Source organism: Mobula hypostoma, chromosome 17 (assembly GCF_963921235.1).
Source record: "Mobula hypostoma chromosome 17, sMobHyp1.1, whole genome shotgun sequence".
NCBI classification, from domain to species: domain Eukaryota; kingdom Metazoa; phylum Chordata; class Chondrichthyes; order Myliobatiformes; family Myliobatidae; genus Mobula; species Mobula hypostoma.
This window is the reverse complement of record NC_086113.1, coordinates 68882176-68898867: the sequence shown is the minus strand read 5'-3', so window position 1 is coordinate 68898867 and position 16692 is coordinate 68882176. Positions and strand designations below refer to the sequence as shown.

Sequence of the window (16692 nt, the reverse complement as noted above, 5' to 3'; positions counted from 1 at the left end):
TTATAGGAAAAATACATCACGGGACGCCTTACAAAAACTAACCAACCTACCTGGTACATCCTTGGACTGTGGGAGGATATCAGGGCACCCGGGGAAAACCTAAGCATTCTGTAGAGAGGATGCTGTGTGGATAAAGGGTTTAGCCCTTCCAACAACAACCAACTTTTCTGATTAAGGTGTTGCCAGCCTTATTGTTAACTCTGTTTCTCCTTCCACAGATGCTGAGTGCTTCAGTTTTTATTCCTGTTGCAGTCAACTGGTATCAACTTTCAGTTCAGTAAATTTTGGATTTTGCTCTCTATTCCAGTATCAAATCTATATATCAACATAGTACTAGTGCTGACCAGGAAATACCACTCCCTGCCATCTCCAGTCAGAAACACAATCACTTACCATCAGTTGATGATTTCAGTTCTTAAGCCAATATTTGATTCAATCTGACACTGATCCTTCTATTCCGTGAGTCCAGTATTGTTAACCAACCTTTTATGTGGTGCTTTGTCAAATGCTTTCTTAAAATTCATGTGGCAAACACCCAGCACAAACCTTTCATTAATATTCTCCATTGCTCAAAAAAAACCTCAATTAGATCATTCAGAATTTATATGGCTTTCACAAATCCATCTGACCCTCCTTTATAACTTAAACTTCATCAAGTGCTTACTATTTTTTCTCTGATCACTTTTTCTAAAACCCTTACTCACCACCAATGATAACCTGAGTTGTCTCACTTAAGCCCAGTGAATCTGATCCGGGTTCCATCATGGCTGATTATTATCCCTCTCAGCTCTATTCTACTGCCTTCTCCCCATAATTTTTGATACCCTGGCTAATTTAAAAAAAAACCTATCAAACTCCATTTTAATTATACCCAATGACCTGGCCTCCACAGATGTCTGTGGCAATGAATTCCACAGATTCACCACCCTCTGGCTAAAGAAATTCCTTTTCATCTCTATTCTAAATGGATGTCCATCTGTTCTGAGGCTGTGCCCTCTGGCTCCAAACCTCCCACTATAGGAAACATCCTTTCTACATCCACTCTATCTTGGCCTTTCAATATTCAATAGGTTTCAATGAGATCCCCCCCTCATTCTTTTAAACTCAAGTGAGTACTTGCCCAGAGCCATCAAATACTCCTCATACGTTAACCCATTCATGCCTGGAATCATTCTCATGAACCTCCTCTGGACCCTCTACAATACCATCACATCTTTTAGATAAGGGGTTCAAAATTGCTCACAACTCCCCAAGTGCAGTCTGATCATTGCCTTGTTAAGCCTCAGCATTGCTTTTATATTCTAGTCCTCTTGAAATGAATGCTTACATTGCATTTGCCTTCTTTACCACCAACTCAACCTGCAAGTTAGCCTTCATGTAATCCTACATGAGGACACCCAAGACCGTTTGCACCTCTGATTTTTGAATTTTCTCCCCATTTATGTAATAAATGTGTTGCGTCCTTGAGCAAGGCACTTAATCACACATTGCTCTGTGATGACACTGGTGCCAAGCTGTATGGGTCCTAATGCCCTTCCCTTGGACAACATTGGTGTCGTGGAGAGGGGAGACTTGCAGCATGGGCAACTGCTGGTCTTCCATACAACCTTGCCCAGGCCTGTGCCCTGGAGAGTGAAGACTTTCCAGGCGCAGATCCATGGTCTCGCAAGACTAACGGATATGTAATAATCCACACCTTCATTACTTCTGCCAAAGTGCATGACCATGCAGTTACCGGCATTATATTCCATCTGCCACTTTGCCCATTCTCCCAATCTGCCTCAGTCTTTCTGCAGACTCCCTGCTTCCTCAACACTACCTGTCCCTCCATCTATCTTCGTATCGTCTACAAAGCCATCAACTTCACCTTCAAAACACTGACATATAACATGAGAAGAAGCGGTCACAATATCAACCCCTGTCGAACACTGCTAGTCACTGTCAGCCAACCAGTAAAAGCCCCCTTAATTCCCACTCTTTGCCCCTGCCAGTCAGCCAATCTTCTATCCTTGCTAGTATCTCTCCTGTAATAACATGGGCTCTTTTCTTGTTAGGCAGCCTCATGTGCAGCACCTTCTGAAAATCCAAGTATATAACATCTATCCTATTTGCTATTTCCTCAAAGAATTCCAACAGATTTGTCAGGCATGATTTTGCCTTAAGGAACCATGCTGATATTTTCCTGTTTTATCATGTGCCTCCAATACCCAAAATCTCATCAATAATAATGGACTCCAACATCTTGCCAATTACTGAAGTCAGGCTAACTGGCCTATAATTTCCTTTCTTCTGCTTCCTTCCCATCTTAAAGAGTGGATTGAGATTTGTAATTTTCCAGTCCTCTGGAACCATTCCAGAATCTAGTGATTCTTGAAAGATCATTATTAAAGCCTCCACAATCTCTACAGCTACCTCTTTCAGAAACCTGGGGTGGGCTGTTGTCCATGTGGTCCGGGTGACTTATCTACCTTCAGACCTTTCAGTTTCCCAAGCGTCTTCTCCTTAGTAAGAGCAACTACGCTCACTTCTGCCTCCTGACACTCATAAATTTCTGGCATTCTGCGAGTGAAGACTGATGAAAAATACTTATTAAGTTCATCTACCATTCCTTTGTCTCACATTACTATCTCTCCAGCATAATTTTCAGCAGTCCGATAACCATTCTTGCCTCTCTTTTACTCTTTATACATCTGATAAAACCTTTGGTATCCTCTTTTATACTATAGGCTAGCATACTTTCATATTTCATTTTTTCTGTCCTTATGGCTTTTTAGTTGCCTATTAAAAGCTTCTCAGTCCTCTAACTTCCCATACATTTTTGCTGTATTATACACACCCTTCTTTGCTCTTATGCTGTCTTTGACTTCCCTTGTCAGCAATGGTTGCATCATCCTCCCTTTGGTATACTTCTTCACCTTTGGGAGGAATCTATCCCGCGTCTTCTGATTTGCTCCCAGAAACTCCAGCCACTGGCATCCTGCTGTATTACTTGCTAGTGTCCCCTTCCAATCAACTTCGTCCATCTCCTCTCTCATGCCTCTATAATTCCATTTACTCAACCGTAATACTAACACATCTGACTTTAGCTTCTCCCTCTGAAATTGCAGGGTGAGTTCTATCATATTGTGACTACTGTCTCCTCAGGAATCCTTTACCTTAAGCTCCCTAATCAAATTGGGTTCATTACACAACACCCAATCTAGAATTGATGTTCCCCTACTGGAATGAACCACAAGCTGCTCTGAAACTCAATCTCTTAGACATTCTAATAAGTTCTATTTATCGGGATCTAGCTCTAGCCTGATTAGCCTTTATCAATCAGTTGCATTCACACCCATTGTGATGAAGTGCTTTGAGTGGTTGGTCATGCCAGAATCAACTACTACCTAAGCTTGGACCTGGATCTGCTGCAATTTTCCTATCTACAGATATCAATAGGTCTACAGAGGATTCAACCTCAATGGCTCTCCACTCAGCCTTGAGTCAGATGGACAATAGCAATACCTATGTCAGGCTGCTGTTTACTGATTGCAGCTCAACATTCAGCACAATCAAAACCTCAGTTCAACTCAACAAGCTCCAGAACCTGGGCTTCTGTATCTCCCTCTGCAACTGGATTCTTAACTTCCTCACCAGGAGACCACAATCAGTGTGGATCGGAAATAACGTTTCCTCCTTGCTGCGAATGAACACTGACACACATCAAAGATGCATTCTTAGCCAACTGCTCTGTTTTCTCTACACCCCCAGCTGTATGACCAGGCAAAGGTTAAACAGTATCTATAAATTTTCCAATGGCACAAATATGGTTGGCAGAATTTCAGATGGTGATAAGGAAGCATACAGGTGTGAGGTAGATCAGCTGGTTGAACAGTGTCGCAACAACAACTATGTACTCAACATCAGTAAGACCAAGGAATTGATTGTGGACTTCAGGAAGTGGAACTCGAGGGAACACACACCAGTCCTCAACACTGGATTAGAAGTGAAAAGGATGAGGAGTTTCAATTTCCTGATATTGGTATGGAGGGGCCACTGCACAGATCAGAAAATTGTAAACTCAGCCAGCTCCATCATGGGAACTCGCCTCCCTAGTGGAAAGGACAACTTCAAAAGGCAATGCCTCAAAAAGGTGACATTCATCATTAAGAATCCCCATCAACCAAGACATGCTCGCTTCTCATTGCTACCATCGAGGAGGAGGTACAAGAATGGACAATGACCCCATGAATGCTACCTCACTATTTTTTTGCTCACTTTTTGCACTATTTACTTAATTTTTAAACATATTACTTATTGTAATTTAGTTTTTTCATTGTTATGCATTTGCAATGTACAGCTGCTGCAAAACAACAAATTTCCCAATATATGCCAGTGATATTAAACCTGATTCTGAATATATACCTGCATACTGAAATCCCCCATGACTATCATAACATTATGATAGTCCAAAGTTGACTGGAAAGGGGCATTTGCAGGAAGGACAGCAAAGCAGCAATGGCTGGACTTTCTGCGAAAAATGAGGGAAGTACGAGACAGATATATTCCAAATAAGAAGAGATTTTCAAAGGGAAGAAGGGCATTACCATGGCTGACAAGTGAAGTCAGAGCCAAAGTAAAAGCAAAAGAGAGGGTATACAAGGAAACTAGAACTAGTGGGAAGATGGAGGATTGGGGAGCTTTTAAAAACTTGCAGAAGGAAACTAGGAAGGTCATTTGGAAAAAATAGATGAATTATGAGAGGAAATTGGCGACTAATATCAAAGAAGATACTAAAAGCTTTTTTAAGTATATACAGTAAAGGGTAAAAGAGAGTCGAGGAAAGATATAGGACCAATACCAAATGACACTGGAGATATTGTAATGAGATGCAGAGGTGGCAGAAGAACTGAATGCGTATTTTGCATCAGTCTTCACAGTGGAAGACACCTTCAGTATACCGGACATTCAAGAGTGTCAGGGAAGTGAAGTTTGTGCAGTGAAAATTACAACTGAGAAGGTGCTCAGGAAGCTTAATGATCTGAGGGTGGATAAATCTCCTGGACCTGATGGAATGCACCCTCGGGTTCTGAAAGAAGTAGTTGGAGAGATTGTGGAGACATTAACAATGATCTTTCAAGAATCCATAGATTCTGGCATTGTACCGGATGACTGGAAAATTGCAAATGTTACTCAGCTATTTAAGAAGGGTGGGAGGCAACAGAAAGGAAAGTATAGACCAGTTAGCCTGACATCATTGGTTGGGAAGTTGTTGGAATGGATTGTTAGGGATGAGATTACAGAATACCTGGAGGCACATGACAAGAAAGGCCAAAGGCAGCATTGTTTCTTGAAAGGAAAATCCTGCCTGACTAACCTACCGCAAATCTTGAGGAAATTACAAGCAGGGTAGACAAAGGAGATGCAGTAGATGTGGTGTACTTGAATTTTCAGAAGGCCTTTGACAGGATGCCGCACATAAGGCTACTTAGCAAGATAAGAGCCCATGGAACTACAGGGAAGTTACCAGCATGGTGGAGCATTGGCTGGTTGGCAGAAAACAGAGAGTGGGAATAAAGGGAGTTATTCTATTCTATTCTGGTTGGCTGCTGGTTACCAGTGGAGTTCCACAGGGGTTGGTGTTGGGACCGTTGCTTTTTATGATGTATGTCAATGATTTGGACTATGGTATTAATGGATTTGTGGCTAAATTTACTGATGATACAAAGATAGGTGGAGGAGCAGGTAGTGTTGAGGAAACAGAGAGTCTGCAGAGAGACTTAGATAGTTTAGGGGAAATGGGCAAAGAAGTGGCAAATGAAATACAATGTTGGAAAGTGTGTGGCCATGGACTTTGGTGGAAGAAATAAATGGGCAGACTATTATTTAGATGGGGAGAGAATTCAAAATGCAGAGATGCAAAGGGACTTGGGAGTCTTTGTGCAGGATATCCTAAAGGTTCACCTCCAGGTTGAGTCGGTTGTGAAGAAGGCAAATGCAATGTTGGCATTCATTTCTAGGAGTATAGAATATAAGAGCAGGGATGTGATGTTGATGCTCTATAAGGCACTCGTGAGACCACACTTGGAGTATTGTGTGTGGTTTTGGGCTCTTTACTTTAGAAAGGATATACTGATTGTTAGAGTGAGTTTTTTTGCGTAGATGATTTGTTTACACTTAAATGACTTTGGCCACCAGACTTCTATTTTAACTGTTGGACAATGTGCTTTCTAAGAGGGTGTGAATACCAGATGCTTCTGGCGCTGTATATTGACCTGATGCTGTAGTTTCGAAGACAGTATTATCCATACATTATGAACATTAATTGTCTTCTATGTTAGCACGGGAAATGCCAAATAAATGTATCGTAGACTTAACTTACATTCCTAAAGGCTGTGGATACCAACCCAGACATGTTGGCATCGGAAGGAAAGGATGGTGTGATATTTTGTACGTAGCTTCAATAGGAAGCATTGTCTATGCATTGTCTATAACTTTTTAAGTAGCGATTGCCTTTGTGTTTAGCATATAAATATCAAGCCCACATTGAGCTAGCAGACCTTTCTGCGGAAAGCGTCTCCGTCCGTATGATGCCTGCTGTACCTTGTGTCGAATAAAGAAGCTGCTTTGTATCTTCCAGTGACTCTGTCTTTGCGGGGATTTCATCCACGCTACAACATTGATATTGGAAAGGGTTCAGAGAAGATTCACAAGAATGATTCCAGGAATGAAAAGGTTACCGAATGAGGAACCTCTGGCAGTTCTTGGGCTGTATTCCCTGGAGTACAGGAGAATGAGGGGGGAATTTCATAGAAACATTCCGAATGTTAAAAGGCCTGAGCAGATTTGATATGGCAAAGTTATTTCCCATGGTAGGGGGTTTCTAAGACTTCAGGGTTGAAGAACGTCCATTTAGAACAGAGATGCGTAGAAATTACTTTAGTCAGAGGGTGGTAAATCTGTGGAATTTGTTGCCACGAGCAGCTGTGGAGGCCAAGTCATTGGGTGTATTTAAGGCAGAGATAGGTTCTTGATTAGCCAGGGCATCAAAGGGTGTGGGGTGAAGGCAGGGGAGTGGGGATGACTGGAAGAATTGGATCAGCCCATGGTTGAATGGCGGAGCAGACTTGATGGGCCGAATGGCCTACTTCTGCTCCTATATCTTATGGTCTTATTCGTTTAACATGCCTTTTCTATCTCCCATTGTAACTTGTACTCAAGATCCTGGTTACTCTAGACAGGAGAGTCACACAAGTTCCTATCAGTACTGCGCCCCTCTTCTCTCCCCTCCTCTTCAGAGCCACAGAGCCAGATTCAGTGCCAAGGACCTGACTCCTGTGACTTTCCTTTGCTCGGTCATCCACCCCCTACAGTATCCAAAGCTGAGGGGAACAGTTACCTGTGTCCTGTACCTAATCCTAACTATTGTTGATCAATGCCCTCAGCCTCCAGAATGACCTGGAGTTCATCCAGTTACAGCTCTAGTTCCTTAACATGGTCCGAAAGAAGCTACAGTTGGATGCATATTTTTCAGGTGTAATTGTCAGGGGTGCTGCAGGTCTCCATGCCTTCCCAACTCCTGCAAGAGAAACATTCCACTATCTTGCCTGGCATCCTCACTGCTCTAACTGTGCAATAAGAAAGAAAGAAAAACCAAACAAAAAAATCTACCTGCAATCTTCGCCTCTCCTCTCCAAAGCCTGAGCTCCCACTCTAACAATGGCCCTGATATAAGCATCTTCACTGTCCAGATGTTCCAGGGTTGAGTGAATAGTCAATGAAATGGCATTTGCTGTTGAGCTGTTGTGACGCTAGGCAAGTTGGAGCGGATTCATCATCTCTCATGCAAAAGTTTATATGCTTCATCGTCAGCCTCTCAAAGCTCTTCAGTGCAGGGGATGTGAGTGCTACTGGATAATAGACATTGAGACAGTTACCACATTTGCCTTGGGCACTGGTATGATCGAAACCTGCTTGAAGCAGGTGGTACCTCAGACTGCTGAAGCAAGAGGTTATAGATATCAATGAAGATGCCAGCAAGGTCTTCAGTACTTGGCCAGATACCCTATCTGGGCCAGGTGCTTTCAATGCGTTTACTCTCTTGAAGAATGCTCTCATGTCATCCTCAGACTGAAAACGTTGTGGGCTTTGGGAGTTTGTGAAGGAGCCTCCATGTTTTGTTGGTTAAATCGAACATAAAAGGCATTGAGCTTATCTGGGAGTGAAACTTTGTTGCTTGGTTTCACTTTAAGAGGTGATGGCATTCAATCCATGCCACAGTTGTTGAGCATCCTCAGTCCAGAGTTGACACTTTGCATGTGAGATAGCTTTCTGGAGGTTGTACCTGGACCTCTTATATTCTACTCGGTCGTCAGAGCTGCACACCACTGATCTGGCCCTCAGTAGATTGCGCATCTCTTGGTTCATACAGATCTTCTAGTTGTGGAAGACTCTGAATGATTTTGTGGGTCATGCTCGCCCTTGTCTTCATAAAGTATGTGGCAACCGTGGCATACCCCTGAATTATCTTGAACATGGCTCAGTCTATTGACTCAAAGCAATTCCATATCTGTTCCTGCAACGTTGTTTCTGGACCTCATTGTTGTCCCTATCTCTGGAGCCTGACTCTTTAGCCTCTGCCTGTATGCAAGTAGGAGGAGGACGGCCAGATGATCAGATTTCCCAAATTGCAATCTAGGGATTGAACCCACCATTCCAAATCATCGTAATAACAGTGGTGGAGTGCGTTGGGACTGCTGGTGCTGCATTCATTGTTGATGATAATTGGGCAGAGATTTCTTCAAACAAGCCTGTTTAAAATCCCTGACAATGATTTGAAAGGTGTTGGGTAGACGGTTTCTTGTCTGGTACTCAAAACCTTGAGTGCTTGATTAACATCGGCGACTTAGTTATTACTGCTTGTGACATAGCAAACAGACTGAACCTTGAATAACTAGCTTTATGTGAAAAACTAGCTGATCTCCTGCTCACTAAGCAACTGAGAAAGTAGTGTTGGTAATGCAACAGCACAGCACAGAAAACAAACATTTCATCCAATAAATCCATACTTCACTCAAACTTCTCTTCACCCTTATCGTCTCACACCATCAAATCCTTTCTCCTCGCCTGCATTTTGCTGCTTCTTAAATGGGCCTTTCCTGCCCCTGGTTACCTTGCAAGATTGACGAGGCTTTGTTTTCACTTTATTTTCTGTGGTTTTGAGATGACTGAGGTGTTGCAGATCACCCCAGGTGGGGTAGTAGTCGATCCAAAGCGTTGGTATGTAATGGGGCAGGTGAATGGGAAACATAAAAAGTGATGCAATTACTCCCTTTTCATTTGAACCCCCCTTTTACTGGGTGTCTTTAGAGATGCGACTTGCTATCCCCTGGCTAATAGCTACCGGACTCAGTGGTGAGAAAACCACCTTTCTCAAACTCTGCACGTCTAGGGTCGATATGATTTGGGTCCCACCAGAACAGGGATGTAGGGATGTTGGGATGTCTCGCCCACCCAAACCCCGACCTGTGTGAATACTGCCTCCATGCAATTAGCCGCCAGCAAGAAATAACAGAATGCACACTCAGCTTTACTGAACAGTTAGTTGACAAAAGAAAAGGAAGAAGTTAAAAACAGCCCATTGAGTTAACCAATCCAAATGTGTACCTAAGTTGGAGCTCATCTTGAAGTTGTCTTTAACTCACATGCTGGACCCATGGTCCGCGTGAAAGCATGCACCACCTCCCGAATGTCGCTCGAAATCAATCTTCAACAAGTGGGCTCCTCCTCCTTGCAGCCATTCATCTGCACAAAGCACCTTGTGCAACAGGGATGGCATCCTCAGCCATCTTCCCTCCTGTCTTCTCCCAGCTCCCACCAAAAAAACACCTTGACCCACATCAGTGTCCATCACCAAAACCTCTTCGCCCAACATTCTCTAGAACCTTCTTCCAATTCCACCAACCTGATTGGCTGACATAACAATCCTAAGTTCAACAACATAGCCCCTTATTTTTAGCTCAAACCCAAACATGCTGAAAGCAGAACAGACTGCTCTTACAGAACAGCTGAAATGAAATACCTACAACATAGCAGTAAAATCTTAAACGGGACATCACACACTGATCACGAAAGATAGGACAAATCCAGTTTCACTAATCAGTCTTTTCTCGATCATCAGCCTGTGGTATGTACTCACGAATAAACTGTTCATGCATAACCAGTGCGGATCTTAAAAGGACCACTTGATTTCTGTTAAAACTTGTTTCTGTTCTAAGGAGCCGAGTTTCAGACATTAAGTGAGAATGACATTGGCTACATGTGGCATCAAGGAAATTTGGTCAAGCTGAACTGAAATGCATCAAGGCAGAACGTTCTAGTGGTTGAAATCAAACCTGCTAAATGATGGTTGTGTTAGTTGAAAGTCAATCATCCTAGTCGGAGAACTTGACAGACAGGTGACAAGAAATGTTCATGTCAAAAAAGTATTGTGCAATGACCATCGCTAACAAGGCAATGTCTAAGGCATGTCAAGACATGGTTCCAGATGACTGGAAAATTGCAAATGTCGCTCCGCTCTTCAAGAAGGGAGGGAGGCAGAAGAAAGGAACTTATAGGCCAGTTAGCCTGACCTCAGTGGTTGGAGTCAATTGTTCAAGATGAGGCCTTCGGTTATTTGTAAGAACGTGATAAAATAGGCCAAAGGCAGCAAGTCCTCAAGGGAAAATCTTGCCTGATAAATCTGTTGGAAGTCTTTGAGGAAGTAATAAGCAGGATAGACAAAGGAGAATCAATGGATCTTGTGTACTTCGATTTTCAGAAGACCTTTGACAAGGTGCTGTACATGAGGCTGCTTAACAAGCTGAGAGCCCATGTTTATTACAGGAAACATAGATAGAGCATTGGCTGATTGGCAAGATGCAAAGAGTGGGAATAAAGGGAGCTTTCTCTGGTTGGCTGCTGGTGGACTAGTGGCGTTCTGCAGGGGTTGGTGTTGGGACTGTTTCTTTTAAAAATCAGAATCAGGTTTATTATCACCGGCATGTGTCGTGAAATTTGTTAATTTAGCAGCAGCAGTTCAATGAAATATATAATATAGAAGAAAAAAAAGCAAAATAAAATAATAATTAAATAAATAAGTAAATCAATTACAGTATACATATATTGAATAAATTAAAAATTGTGCAAAAAACTGAAATAATATATATTAAAAAAATGAGGTAGTGTCCAAGGGTTCAATGACCATTTAGGAATTGGATGGCAGAGGGGAAGAAGCTGTTCCTGAATCACTGAGTGTGTGCCTTCTGGCCTCTGTACCTCCTACCTGACGGTAACAGTGAGAAAAGGGCGTGCCCTGGGTGCTGGAGGTCCTTAATAATGGACGCTGCTTTTCTGAGACACTGCTCCTTGAAGATGTCCTGGGTACTTTGTAGGCGATTACCCAAGATGGAGCTGACTGAATTTACAACCCTCTGTAGCTTTTTTCGGTTGGTCCTGTGCAGTAGCTCCCCCATACCAGACAGTGATGCAGCCTGTCAAAATGCTCTCCACAGTACATCTGTAGAAATTTTTGAGTGTATTTGTTGACATATCAATTCTTTTCAAACTCCTAATAAAATATAGCTGCTGTCTTGCCTTCTCTATAATTGCATCGATTATGTTGGGACCTGGTTAGATCCTCAGAGATCTTGATACCCAGGAACTTGAAACTGCTCACTCTTTCCACTTCTGATCCCTCTATGAGGATCGGTATGTGTTCCTTCATCTTACCCTTCCTGAAGTCCACAATCAGCTCTTTTGTCTTACTGACGTAGAGTGCCAGGTTGTTGCTGCGACACCACTCCACTAGTTGGCATATCTCACTCCTGTACGTCCTCTCATCACCACCTGAGATTCTACCAATAATGGTTGTATCATCAGGAAATTTATAGAGGGTATTTGAGCTATGCCTAGCCACACAGTCATGGTATATAGAGAGTAGAGCAGTGGTTATATATTAATGATTTGGATGATGGGATTGATGGCTTTGTTGCAAAGTTTGCAGGTGATATGAAGACAGCTCGAGAGCAGGTAGTGTTGAGGAAGCAGACAGACAGGAGGACTTAGACAGATTAGGAGAATGGGCCAAGAAGTGACAGACAGAATACAGTGTTAGGAGGTGTATGGGAATGCACTTTGGTAGAAGGAATAAAAGCATGAACTATTTTCTAAACAGGACGGAAGTTCAAAATCCTGAAGTCCAAAGGGATTTGGGAATTCTCATACAGGAATCCCTAAGAGTTAACTCGCAGGTTGAGTCGGTGATGAGGAAGGCAAATGCAATGCTAGCATTCACTTCGAGAGGACTAGAATATAAAAGCTAGAATGTAATGATGAGGCTTTACAAGGCACTAGTGAGGCCTCACTTGAAGTTTTTGAGCAGTTTTGGGCCCTTTATCTAAGAAAAGATGTGCTGACGTTGGAAAGGGTTCAGAGGAAGTTGAGGAGAATGTTCCCCAGAATGAAAGGGCTATGATATGAGGAGCAGTTTGATGGCTCTGGGCCTGTACTCTCTGGAATTCAGAAGAATAACGGGAGATCTCATTGAAACCTATCAGTTGTTGAAAGGCAGAGGTAGAGTACATGTGGAGAGGATGCTTCCTAAAGTGGGGGAAGTCTAGGATCAAGGAGCACAGCCTCAGAATAGATGGATGATGAGGAGGAATGTGGATGAGGAGGAATTTCTTTAGCCAGAGGGTGGTGAAGCCATGGAGGCCAGGTCACTGGGTGTACAAAAGGTGGAGGTTGATACGTTGTGAAAGGTAATGGGGAGAAGGCAGAAGAACTGGGCTGAGTGCAGATCAGCTATGATGAAATGGGCTAAATGGCCTAATTCTGCTGCTGTATCTCATGGTCTAAGGTCTAACCATATACCTTGGACTTTGAATAACATTAACTCTTTGTCCCACCATCAACATCCTGGAGATCACCATTGACTAAAAATTCAATTGCATCACCCACATCAATACTGTGGCTACAAGGCTGAATCAGATTCAAATGATTCAGCACCCCAGTACTTAACAACCACTTAGAAAGAACAATTCTGGAGTGTGGTGGAATACCTTCCACTGCTTGGATGTGTGCAACTAAAGTAATCCTCAAAAAGTTTGACAACATCGAAGAAAAGTGACCAGATCTATTGGGTCCCCATACGGTGCCCTTAACTCTCTCCCTCAGTCTCTGGTGCATTGTGGCAACCGGGTGAATGCGCTGAAACTACTCTGAAAACTGCCATCTGAAGCCTTGCATCATGAAGGAGGCCGACCGTTTTAAGTACATGGGTGCACTGTCACTTCATGTTTTCTGTCAAACTGCACACCATCCTGACTTAAAAATAAATAATCACTGCTTCATTACGGATGAGTCTAAATCTATGTTAAATATTTTTAAATGAAGTGAGAATATCTTTGAACAAGGAGGATCAACAGGATCAGCTTTATTCACCAAAGGCATTTACATGTATTAGGACCTTGCCGTGGCGTGCCAAAATTTATTTGATAATAGACAAGGCTGGAAGACCATAAAACATAGTAGTAGAATTAGACGACTTATTTCACTGAATCCTCTCGCCATTCAATCATGGCTGACTTATTATCCCTCTCAGTCCTGTTCTCCTGCCATCTGCCCATAACCTTTAACACCCTTACTAATCAACAGTTTATCAAACTCCGCTTTAAATATACTCTCCCTATATAAATATACCCAGGGCGGCATGGTGACATAGTGCTTAACACAACACTTTACAGTACCAGCAACCTGAGTTCAATTCCCACTGCTGCCTGAAAGAAGTCTGTACGTTCTCCCTGTGACCGCGTGGGTTAACCCGTGACCGCGTGGGTCTCCCTGTGACCGTGTGGGTCTCCCTGCGACCATGTGGGTTACCCCACGACCGGGTGGGGTTCCCCGTGACCGCGTGGGTTTCCCTGTGACCGCGTGGGTTTCCCGTGACTGCATGGGTTACCCTGCAACCGCGTGGGTTACCCTGAGACCGTGTAGGTCTCCCTGCAACCACGTGGGTCTCCCTGTGACTGCGTGGGTTTCCTCTGGGTCTTTTGGTTTCCTCCTACAGTCTAAAGATGTAGCAGTTTGTAGGTTAATTGATCATTGTAGAATGTTCCATGATTAGGCTGGGATTAAATCAGTAGTTGCTGGGCAGCGTGGCTGTATCTGTATCTCAATAAGTAAATAAATAACTTGGCGCCCACAGCCAAGAAGCAATGATTTACCGCCTTGTGGCTAAAGAAACTCTTCCTCGTCTCTATTTTTAAAGGGATGTTCTTGTATTCTGAGGCTGTGCGCCCTGGTTCTAGACTCCCCCACTACTGGAAACATCTTCTCCAAATCCACTCTATCTAGGACTGCTTGGCTATACTAATAGACCCAGCTCTAACCACATCACTGATGACAGTACAGTGGTTGGTCTCATCAGCAATGACGATGAGTCGGTACACAGAACTGAGGTAGAATGGCTTGTTCACACAACAACTTGAGTCTCAGTGTGACAGGACTAAAGAAATGATTGTGGACTTCAGGAAGGTGCAGGCTGGACATCAATGTCTCCTCTACAGGGAGATTCAGGAGCACCAAGTTTCTTCAGGTGAACATCATGGGCGATCACACCTGGTCCCTCAACACCAGCTCCTTAGCCAGGAAAGTACAGGAGACTGAGGTGAATGAGGCTCCCTGTCCCGACTCTAAGCACGATCTACTGGAACACCATCAAAAGTGTCCTGGGCAGATGAATTACTGTCTGGTATGGGAATTGCACGGAGTCTGACTATAAGACCTTGCAACAGATTGTGAGGACCACTGACAGAACCATCGTTTTCACCCCCCCTCCCTGCATTACGACATATACTGGAAGCATGGCTTTGCAAAACTCTCAGCATTATCAAGGATTCCTCCCATCCGTCTCACAATCTCTTTGACCTCCTACTGTGAGGTAGAAGGTACTGCAGTACAATAAAGACTGTTAGGCTGGGATCTTCCCCTAGACTGTGAGCTCTCTGAGTACCCTGGTACCACCCTGTACACATTATTTATGACAGTGGCAGTAGCATTAAATTGTTGTTTATTTAACTATATGTCATATATGCACTTTATGTAAACTTGCACACCTACTGATTTTTTAAATTATTCATTAATATTGTGTTAATAACATTTTATGTGCTATATGTTTTGCACTTTGGTTCAGGAGGAGCATTGTTTCATTTAGTTACGTATGGTTGAGTGACAATGAACTTAAACTTGAGTACAGGTCCCCAGAGCCATCAAACGTAAGTCCTCAGAACATATAACATCTTCGGAAAGAATTACAGCTAATGTTTCAGGTCTGGGCTCCTCATTCAGAACTGCTCCTAGCTCTAAACCACCACATCTCCATCTTATTACTTTGCCCAACACAATGGTGAACTTTTCCTCTACTTCCATGTCCATTCTTAAAAAAAACTGGGTAAGTAATTTCTCCAGAATTCTCACCAGAACTCAGTATTAACTCTTGTATTTTTGGCCTCTTGTCCTGTTCCACATACAGAAAGAAACATCTATCATTTGCAGTTCTTACATAATTTTACAGGTCCACTGTTGAACTAATTCATTTGTATGATTTATCCATACATATAAACTAAATCAATATTTAACCACTCAAATTTTCAAGCACAAAATTATTCCTCTAAGTGCTTCAAACCTTTCAAACTGAAGGCTATCTCAAGAGATATTTCGTTCATCTAAATAGGCTGAAATGTCAGCAGCACTATGCCTGATAAGGTAATGATAGTGGAAAAGGTTTTAAAAAACACAAGGAAGTCTAAAATATCTGCAAGTCTACGTCACCAGTGAACTGGATCACGAAGATGCTGTGCGGTTAAGGCTTAATGTTTGGAGCGGGCGCTCACCCCATTCCGCTGCCCACTACAGCCACTCAAGGAAGCTGCACAGTGTCGGAAGTGGTGTGCGAGGACGCAGAAGCATGGCAAACGTGCTGGTATTCACACAAGATTTAAAGTGGGTCCCTGCAAGCCCGCTCTCCTGACGATTCTATTTGCTAACATCTGATCCCTAGAAAATAAACTGGATTATCTACATCTGCATCTGAACCAGTGGGAGATGAGGGACTGCTGCCCATTCATCCTGACAGAAACGTGGCTCCAGGACACCATTCCAGACTAGAAGGCTTAATCTTCATTTGGGCGGACAGAAATGCTGTGTCCTCCGGTAAGACCCATGGAGGAGGTCCGTGTGTTTATGTCGGTAAGAAGTGGCGTGTGATTGCCCTGGTAGTAACAGCCCACTGCTCACTGCAGATAGAGATTTTAATGGTGAATTGCAGGCCCATCTACTTACTGAGGGAATTCTCTGCCATTGTGAATGTTGCTGGTTACATCCGCCTTCCCCCCATCCCTGCCACCTGTGCCAGCGTTGGGGAAGCCCTGCAGAAGCTCTACGGTGCAATCTGCAACCTTGAAGCCACTCACCCTGATGGTTTCTTTATTATTGCTGGTGACTTCAATCATGCCAATTTAAACAAAGCCCTGCCAAATCAACTTCGCAACTAGAGGAAAGAGTATATTAGATCTGGTCTACACTAATGCTCATGGAGCCGACAAGGCTGATTTCTGCCCTCACCTTGGGTACTCAGACCACATATCCATTTTGCTAATCCCTGCATACAGACTA

At 43.2% G+C, this 16692-nt stretch overlaps 1 protein-coding gene across 6 annotated transcripts in view; it reads right to left on the bottom strand.

Moving 5' to 3' along the window:
* Positions 1-16692, bottom strand: part of ulk4 (unc-51 like kinase 4) — a 755583-nt gene that overhangs the window by 175730 nt on the left and 563161 nt on the right. The gene's annotated exons all lie outside the window — the stretch shown is intronic.